The 9,809-nt window shown below is 51.2% G+C and overlaps 5 non-coding genes across 5 annotated transcripts; all 5 read right to left on the bottom strand.

Moving 5' to 3' along the window:
* Positions 1-319: 319 nt before the first annotated feature.
* LOC132831781 (U2 spliceosomal RNA) lies at positions 320-511 on the bottom strand. The gene has a single exon (XR_009646733.1). It is a non-coding gene; the product is annotated as a U2 spliceosomal RNA (small nuclear RNA).
* A 1,805-nt stretch (positions 512-2,316) lies between these two features.
* LOC132831578 (U2 spliceosomal RNA) lies at positions 2,317-2,508 on the bottom strand. The gene has a single exon (XR_009646540.1). It is a non-coding gene; the product is annotated as a U2 spliceosomal RNA (small nuclear RNA).
* Positions 2,509-4,326: 1,818 nt separating this feature from the next.
* On the bottom strand, positions 4,327-4,518 carry LOC132831780 (U2 spliceosomal RNA). The gene has a single exon (XR_009646732.1). It is a non-coding gene; the product is annotated as a U2 spliceosomal RNA (small nuclear RNA).
* A 1,820-nt stretch (positions 4,519-6,338) lies between these two features.
* Positions 6,339-6,530, bottom strand: LOC132831779 (U2 spliceosomal RNA). The gene has a single exon (XR_009646731.1). It is a non-coding gene; the product is annotated as a U2 spliceosomal RNA (small nuclear RNA).
* Positions 6,531-8,345: 1,815 nt separating this feature from the next.
* LOC132831778 (U2 spliceosomal RNA) lies at positions 8,346-8,537 on the bottom strand. The gene has a single exon (XR_009646730.1). It is a non-coding gene; the product is annotated as a U2 spliceosomal RNA (small nuclear RNA).
* Between the last annotated feature and the right edge of the window lie 1,272 nt (positions 8,538-9,809).

Raw genomic sequence — 9,809 nt, 5'->3', positions numbered from 1 at the left:
GACCGCAGAAGCCAAAACGGCAGACAAGGGCAAATCCATTCATTTAAAATTGGCAAGTTACCTTCCTGGCAGGCCCCCTGGTTCCAGAATGTTCCCTGTAGCACGTTGGGGTTACCCCTGTCCTGGCTTTCAGCGTGCTGCACCTTCATCAGGTAACTGCAGAGCAGGTTCATAAGACAGAAAACCCGTAACAAAAGACGATAGTTTCCTGCAACTGAAAAGACAATAGATGCAACAATCACTGACTGCCATCAACACGGCAAACTAGCAAAGGCAAGAGATTCACATTGCATTCACCTGCTTTTGAACTTGGGTAAGCGTTGGGTGCACCATTCCTGGAAACACTGCAATACCAGGCTGATACATGGAGAGGACAGAGCAAGCCCTTAAGCCATCTCCCTGCTCCAAAAATCCATTTAATACAAACACTCCCACCTTCGGGAGATATCAGCGATTAAACTGATAAGAACAGAAACTACACATATTCCAAGCCAAAAGGCCGAGAAGCGATAGCACATTAATACTCCAACGGTGGAGGTCATATTTGCCGACTATCCTTTCCATCAGTTTGATGATATTCAAAGTTCCTTTATTCCCTTACCGTCTACCTTCCTTCCAAGATATCCAACCAGACCGGAAGATCACTCTGCAGCAGTCGCTGTGCTTTCCCCGTGCTTTTCTCTCCATCTGTTACGTAGCCGCGTAGGTCGCGCTGACGACCAATCAGATGGCACGGGCCGGAGCCACCGCACGTCAGGTCGACTGCAGAGAGGTTTCTCCGGTGATCGGGGACAGCGGCGGCGGCAGGGGCAGGGTCATTCATTCCCCCGGCATCTACAAGATTCACCAGAATTCCTCAGGCAGCACCTTGCAAACCCATGGCCAACGCAGCCTCGAAGGATGACGGCAGCAGATCCACGGGAACACCACCATTCGCAAGTTCTCCCCCTCCCCCCCCCCCGAGACACTCGCTGTCCTGAATTGCAAATATGTCTTTGTTCCTCCGGTGTTACCGGGTCAAAATCGGGAATCCCCGCCCAAACAGCATCGCGGGGCTACCGACAGCACTTGGACTGCAGCGGTTCGAGAGAGCAGCTCACCACCAGGCTGATCTCGGCATGGGCGAGAAATGTTGGCCTTGACGGAAAGATCCTATTCATTGCCTCCCCTTGTGTTGGTGTAGCTTGCCCATAAATGCCAATCATCGTTTCCCTCACGTACAGGATTCGCTCCTCGGCATTCCGCATCAATCCGAAAAGTTGCGAAAAGCGAATTACGTCCGTGCACCCTTTCTTTATCGTCCACTCTCAATATCCTCTCTACTTGTATCCGACTCTCTGGAGAATGGGGAGGGAGCTGATCTCCCCGTGTAAACATGTCACGCTGCAAGCGCGCCTCATCACACCAGCAGCTCGATTCGACATCTCCGTTCACATTGCTGCAGATCGCTGACAACATTATAATCCGACCCAGTTGACAAACTGACAACTGTTTCGCTACTTGCACCGCAAATGATGACAAATCGTTCCAAATCGTACGGGTGGCACAGTGGATCAGTGGTTAGTACGGCTGCCTGGTGGCACCAGGGAGCTGAAGCCAGTTCCAGCCTTGGGCGATCGTCTGCGTGAATAATCTTTACGTACAGACGTAGCTACTAAAGCAGGTCGCTTCCGTACAGTAGTTTGCGAAGAAACAAACAGAGATGGGGGTTTCACTCTATTCAGGAAACAGACCAAAGACATTTCTTTCTTGTTCAAGAAAATATTAGGATAAATTTGTTGCCTCGGGGTGGGGGGGGAGGCGGGGGGGTTGGGAAGGGCTGTGGGGGCTGATCTGATAGCCATTTGACATTGGCTGAGTCATGGGATCCCACAACCTGATTTGACTGTGTTAAAAATCCCACAACACCAGGTTTCAGCCAACGGGGTTCTTTGAAATTACAGCAGTCACCCCACCCCCGCCACCGCCGTACCATCGGTGGGATACGTTCCAAGAACGACCGCAGAAGCCCAAAACGGCAGACAAGGGCAAATCCATTCATTTAAATTGGCAAGTTACCTTCCTGGCAGGCCCCTGGTTCCAGAATGTTCCCTGTAGCACGTTGGGGTTACCCCTGTCCTGGCTTTCTGCGTGCTGCACCTTCATCAGGTAACTGCAGAGCAGGTTCATAAGACAGAAAACCCGTAACAAAAGACGATAGTTTCCTGCAACTGAAAAGACAATAGATGCAACAATCACTGACTGCCATCAACACGGCAAACTAGCAAAGGCAAGAGATTCACATTGCATTCACCTGCTTTTGAACTTGGGTAAGCGTTGGGGTGCACCATTCCTGGAAACACTGCAATACCAGGCTGATACATGGAGAGGACAGAGCAAGCCCTTAAGCCATCTCCCTGCTCCAAAAATCCATTTAATACAAACACTCCCACCTTCGGGAGATATCAGCGATTAAACTGATAAGAACAGAAACTACACATATTCCAAGCCAAAAGGCCGAGAAGCGATAGCACATCAATACTCCAACGGTGGAGGTCATATTTGCCGACTATCCTTTCCATCAGTTTGATGATATTCAAAGTTCCTTTTTCCCTTACCGTCTACCTTCCTTCCAAGATATCCAACCAGACCGGAAGATCACTCTGCAGCAGTCGCTGTGCTTTCCCCGTGCTTTTCTCTCCATCTGTTACGTAGCCGCGTAGGTCGCGCTGACGACCAATCAGATGGCACGGGCCGGAGCCACCGCACGTCAGGTCGACTGCAGAGAGGTTTCTCCCGGTGATCGGGGGACAGCGGCGGCGGCAGGGTCATTCATTCCCCCGGCAGGGTCATTCATTCCCCGGCATCTACAAGATTCACCAGAATTCCTCAGGCAGCACCTTGCAAACCCATGGCCAACGCAGCCTCGAAGGATGACGGCAGCAGATCCACGGGAACACCACCATTCGCAAGTTCTCCCCCCCCTCCGAGACACTCGCTGTCCTGAATTGCAAATATGTCTTTGTTCCTCCGGTGTTACCGGGTCAAAATCGGGAATCCCCGCCCAAACAGCATCGCGGGGCTACCGACAGCACTTGGACTGCAGCGGTTCGAGAGAGCAGCTCACCACCAGGCTGATCTCGGCATGGGTGAGAAATGTTGGCCTTGACGGAAAGATCCTATTCATTGCCTCCCCTTGTGTTGGTGTAGCTTGCCCATAAATGCCAATCATCGTTTCCCTCACGTACAGGATTTGCTCCTCGGCATTCCGCATCAATCCGAAAAGTTGCGAAAAGCGAATTACGTCCGTGCACCCTTTCTTTATCGTCCACTCTCAATATCCTCTCTACTTGTATCCGACTCTCTGGAGAATGGGGAGGGAGCTGATCTCCCCGTGTAAACATGTCACGCTGCAAGCGCGCCTCATCACCACCAGCAGCTCGATTCGACATCTCCGTTCACATTGCTGCAGATCGCTGACAACATTATAATCCGACCCAGTTGACAAACTGACAACTGTTTCGCTACTTGCACCGCAAATGATGACAAATCGTTCCAAATCGTACGGGTGGCACAGTGGATCAGTGGTTAGTACGGCTGCCTGGTGGCACCAGGGAGCTGAAGCCAGTTCCAGCCTTGGGCGATCGTCTGCGTGAATAATCTTTACGTACAGACGTAGCTACTAAAGCAGGTCGCTTCCGTACAGTAGTTTGCGAAGAAACAAACAGAGATGGGGGTTTCACTCTATTCAGGAAACAGACCAAAGACATTTCTTTCTTGTTCAAGAAAATATTAGGATAAATTTGTTGCCTCGGGGGTGGGGGGGGAGGCGGGGGGGTTGGGAAGGGGCTGTGGGGGCTGATCTGATAGCCATTTGACATTGGCTGAGTCATGGGATCCCACAACCTGATTTGACTGTGTTAAAAATCCCACAACACCAGGTTTCAGGCCAACGGGGTTCTTTGAAATTACAGCAGTCACCCCACCCCCCGCCACCGCCGTACCATCGGTGGGATACGTTCCAAGAACGACCGCAGAAGCCCAAAACGGCAGACAAGGGCAAATCCATTCATTTAAATTGGCAAGTTACCTTCCTGGCAGGCCCCTGGTTCCAGAATGTTCCCTGTAGCACGTTGGGGTTACCCCTGTCCTGGCTTTCTGCGTGCTGCACCTTCATCAGGTAACTGCAGAGCAGGTTCATAAGACAGAAAACCCGTAACAAAAGACGATAGTTTCCTGCAACTGAAAAGACAATAGATGCAACAATCACTGACTGCCATCAACACGGCAAACTAGCAAAGGCAAGAGATTCACATTGCATTCACCTGCTTTTGAACTTGGGTAAGCGTTGGGTGCACCATTCCTGGAAACACTGCAATACCAGGCTGATACATGGAGAGGACAGAGCAAGCCCTTAAGCCATCTCCCTGCTCCAAAAATCCATTTAATACAAACACTCCCACCTTCGGGAGATATCAGCGATTAAACTGATAAGAACAGAAACTACACATATTCCAAGCCAAAAGGCCGAGAAGCGATAGCACATTAATACTCCAACGGTGGAGGTCATATTTGCCGACTATCCTTTCCATCAGTTTGATGATATTCAAAGTTCCTTTATTCCCTTACCGTCTACCTTCCTTCCAAGATATCCAACCAGACCGGAAGATCACTCTGCAGCAGTCGCTGTGCTTTCCCCGTGCTTTTCTCTCCATCTGTTACGTAGCCGCGCAGGTCGCGCTGACGACCAATCAGATGGCACGGGCCGGAGCCACCGCACGTCAGGTCGACTGCAGAGAGGTTTCTCCCGGTGATCGGGGACAGCGGCGGCGGCAGGGTCATTCATTCCCCGGCAGGGTCATTCATTCCCCCGGCATCTACAAGATTCACCAGAATTCCTCAGGCAGCACCTTGCAAACCCATGGCCAACGCAGCCTCGAAGGATGACGGCAGCAGATCCACGGGAACACCACCATTCGCAAGTTCTCCCCCCCCCTCCGAGACACTCGCTGTCCTGAATTGCAAATATGTCTTTGTTCCTCCGGTGTTACCGGGTCAAAATCGGGAATCCCCGCCCAAACAGCATCGCGGGGCTACCGACAGCACTTGGACTGCAGCGGTTCGAGAGAGCAGCTCACCACCAGGCTGATCTCGGCATGGGTGAGAAATGTTGGCCTTGACGGAAAGATCCTATTCATTGCCTCCCCTTGTGTTGGTGTAGCTTGCCCATAAATGCCAATCATCGTTTCCCTCACGTACAGGATTTGCTCCTCGGCATTCCGCATCAATCCGAAAAGTTGCGAAAAAGCGAATTACGTCCGTGCACCCTTTCTTTATCGTCCACTCTCAATATCCTCTCTACTTGTATCCGACTCTCTGGAGAATGGGGAGGGAGCTGATCTCCCCGTGTAAACATGTCACGCTGCAAGCGCGCCTCATCACCACCAGCAGCTCGATTCGACATCTCCGTTCACATTGCTGCAGATCGCTGACAACATTATAATCCGACCCAGTTGACAAAACTGACAACTGTTTCGCTACTTGCACCGCAAATGATGACAAATCGTTCCAAATCGTACGGGTGGCACAGTGGATCAGTGGTTAGTACGGCTGCCTGGTGGCACCAGGGAGCTGAAGCCAGTTCCAGCCTTGGGCGATCGTCTGCGTGAATAATCTTTACGTACAGACGTAGCTACTAAAGCAGGTCGCTTCCGTACAGTAGTTTGCGAAGAAACAAACAGAGATGGGGGTTTCACTCTATTCAGGAAACAGACCAAAGACATTTCTTTCTTGTTCAAGAAAATATTAGGATAAATTTGTTGCCTCGGGGTGGGGGGGGAGGCGGGGGGGTTGGGAAGGGCCTGTGGGGGCTGATCTGATAGCCATTTGACATTGGCTGAGTCATGGGATCCCACAACCTGATTTGACTGTGTTAAAAATCCCACAACACCAGGTTTCAGCCCAACGGGGTTCTTTGAAATTACAGCAGTCACCCCACCCCCCGCCACCGCCGTACCATCGGTGGGATACGTTCCAAGAACGACCGCAGAAGCCCAAAACGGCAGACAAGGGCAAATCCATTCATTTAAATTGGCAAGTTACCTTCCTGGCAGGCCCCTGGTTCCAGAATGTTCCCTGTAGCACGTTGGGGTTACCCCTGTCCTGGCTTTCTGCGTGCTGCACCTTCATCAGGTAACTGCAGAGCAGGTTCATAAGACAGAAAACCCGTAACAAAAGACGATAGTTTCCTGCAACTGAAAAGACAATAGATGCAACAATCACTGACTGCCATCAACACGGCAAACTAGCAAAGGCAAGAGATTCACATTGCATTCACCTGCTTTTGAACTTGGGTAAGCGTTGGGTGCACCATTCCTGGAAACACTGCAATACCAGGCTGATACATGGAGAGGACAGAGCAAGCCCTTAAGCCATCTCCCTGCTCCAAAAATCCATTTAATACAAACACTCCCACCTTCGGGAGATATCAGCGATTAAACTGATAAGAACAGAAACTACACATATTCCAAGCCAAAAGGCCGAGAAGCGATAGCACATCAATACTCCAACGGTGGAGGTCATATTTGCCGACTATCCTTTCCATCAGTTTGATGATATTCAAAGTTCCTTTTTCCCTTACCGTCTACCTTCCTTCCAAGATATCCAACCAGACCGGAAGATCACTCTGCAGCAGTCGCTGTGCTTTCCCCGTGCTTTTCTCTCCATCTGTTACGTAGCCGCGTAGGTCGCGCTGACGACCAATCAGATGGCACGGGCCGGAGCCACCGCACGTCAGGTCGACTGCAGAGAGGTTTCTCCCGGTGATCGGGGACAGCGGCGGCGGCAGGGTCATTCATTCCCCGGCAGGGTCATTCATTCCCCGGCATCTACAAGATTCACCAGAATTCCTCAGGCAGCACCTTGCAAACCCATGGCCAACGCAGCCTCGAAGGATGACGGCAGCAGATCCACGGGAACACCACCATTCGCAAGTTCTCCCCCCCCCCCCGAGACACTCGCTGTCCTGAATTGCAAATATGTCTTTGTTCCTCCGGTGTTACCGGGTCAAAATCGGGAATCCCCGCCCAAACAGCATCGCGGGGCTACCGACAGCACTTGGACTGCAGCGGTTCGAGAGAGCAGCTCACCACCAGGCTGATCTCGGCATGGGTGAGAAATGTTGGCCTTGACGGAAAGATCCTATTCATTGCCTCCCCTTGTGTTGGTGTAGCTTGCCCATAAATGCCAATCATCGTTTCCCTCACGTACAGGATTTGCTCCTCGGCATTCCGCATCAATCCGAAAAGTTGCGAAAAGCGAATTACGTCCGTGCACCCTTTCTTTATCGTCCACTCTCAATATCCTCTCTACTTGTATCCGACTCTCTGGAGAATGGGGAGGGAGCTGATCTCCCCGTGTAAACATGTCACGCTGCAAGCGCGCCTCATCACCACCAGCAGCTCGATTCGACATCTCCGTTCACATTGCTGCAGATCGCTGACAACATTATAATCCGACCCAGTTGACAAACTGACAACTGTTTCGCTACTTGCACCGCAAATGATGACAAATCGTTCCAAATCGTACGGGTGGCACAGTGGATCAGTGGTTAGTACGGCTGCCTGGTGGCACCAGGGAGCTGAAGCCAGTTCCAGCCTTGGGCGATCGTCTGCGTGAATAATCTTTACGTACAGACGTAGCTACTAAAGCAGGTCGCTTCCGTACAGTAGTTTGCGAAGAAACAAACAGAGATGGGGTTTCACTCTATTCAGGAAACAGACCAAAGACATTTCTTTCTTGTTCAAGAAAATATTAGGATAAATTTGTTGCCTCGGGGGTGGGGGGGGAGGCGGGGGGGTTGGGAAGGGGCTGTGGGGGCTGATCTGATAGCCATTTGACATTGGCTGAGTCATGGGATCCCACAACCTGATTTGACTGTGTTAAAAATCCCACAACACCAGGTTTCAGGCCAACGGGGTTCTTTGAAATTACAGCAGTCACCCCCCCCCCGCCACCGCCGTACCATCGGTGGGATACGTTCCAAGAACGACCGCAGAAGCCCAAAACGGCAGACAAGGGCAAATCCATTCATTTAAATTGGCAAGTTACCTTCCTGGCAGGCCCCTGGTTCCAGAATGTTCCCTGTAGCACGTTGGGGTTACCCCTGTCCTGGCTTTCTGCGTGCTGCACCTTCATCAGGTAACTGCAGAGCAGGTTCATAAGACAGAAAACCCGTAACAAAAGACGATAGTTTCCTGCAACTGAAAAGACAATAGATGCAACAATCACTGACTGCCATCAACACGGCAAACTAGCAAAGGCAAGAGATTCACATTGCATTCACCTGCTTTTGAACCTGGGTAAGCGTTGGGTGCACCATTCCTGGAAACACTGCAATACCAGGCTGATACATGGAGAGGACAGAGCAAGCCCTTAAGCCATCTCCCTGCTCCAAAAATCCATTTAATACAAACACTCCCACCTTCGGGAGATATCAGCGATTAAACTGATAAGAACAGAAACTACACATATTCCAAGCCAAAAGGCCGAGAAGCGATAGCACATTAATACTCCAACGGTGGAGGTCATATTTGCCGACTATCCTTTCCATCAGTTTGATGATATTCAAAGTTCCTTTATTCCCTTACCGTCTACCTTCCTTCCAAGATATCCAACCAGACCGGAAGATCACTCTGCAGCAGTCGCTGTGCTTTCCCCGTGCTTTTCTCTCCATCTGTTACGTAGCCGCGCAGGTCGCGCTGACGACCAATCAGATGGCACGGGCCGGAGCCACCGCACGTCAGGTCGACTGCAGAGAGGTTTCTCCCGGTGATCGGGGACAGCGGCGGCGGCAGGGTCATTCATTCCCCGGCAGGGTCATTCATTCCCCCGGCATCTACAAGATTCACCAGAATTCCTCAGGCAGCACCTTGCAAACCCATGGCCAACGCAGCCTCGAAGGATGACGGCAGCAGATCCACGGGAACACCACCATTCGCAAGTTCTCCCCCCCTCCGAGACACTCGCTGTCCTGAATTGCAAATATGTCTTTGTTCCTCCGGTGTTACCGGGTCAAAATCGGGAATCCCCGCCCAAACAGCATCGCGGGGCTACCGACAGCACTTGGACTGCAGCGGTTCGAGAGAGCAGCTCACCACCAGGCTGATCTCGGCATGGGTGAGAAATGTTGGCCTTGACGGAAAGATCCTATTCATTGCCTCCCCTTGTGTTGGTGTAGCTTGCCCATAAATGCCAATCATCGTTTCCCTCACGTACAGGATTTGCTCCTCGGCATTCCGCATCAATCCGAAAAGTTGCGAAAAGCGAATTACGTCCGTGCACCCTTTCTTATCGTCCACTCTCAATATCCTCTCTACTTGTATCCGACTCTCTGGAGAATGGGGAGGGAGCTGATCTCCCCGTGTAAACATGTCACGCTGCAAGCGCGCCTCATCACCACCAGCAGCTCGATTCGACATCTCCGTTCACATTGCTGCAGATCGCTGACAACATTATAATCCGACCCAGTTGACAAACTGACAACTGTTTCGCTACTTGCACCGCAAATGATGACAAATCGTTCCAAATCGTACGGGTGGCACAGTGGATCAGTGGTTAGTACGGCTGCCTGGTGGCACCAGGGAGCTGAAGCCAGTTCCAGCCTTGGGCGATCGTCTGCGTGAATAATCTTTACGTACAGACGTAGCTACTAAAGCAGGTCGCTTCCGTACAGTAGTTTGCGAAGAAACAAACAGAGATGGGGGTTTCACTCTATTCAGGAAACAGACCAAAGACATTTCTTTCTTGTTCAAGAAAATATTAGGATAAAT

This window comes from Hemiscyllium ocellatum, chromosome 33 (genome assembly GCF_020745735.1).
Source record: "Hemiscyllium ocellatum isolate sHemOce1 chromosome 33, sHemOce1.pat.X.cur, whole genome shotgun sequence".
NCBI lineage: Eukaryota > Metazoa > Chordata > Chondrichthyes > Orectolobiformes > Hemiscylliidae > Hemiscyllium > Hemiscyllium ocellatum.
The sequence above is the reverse complement of the archived record's forward strand: the minus strand, read 5'-3'. Positions and strand labels throughout refer to the sequence as shown.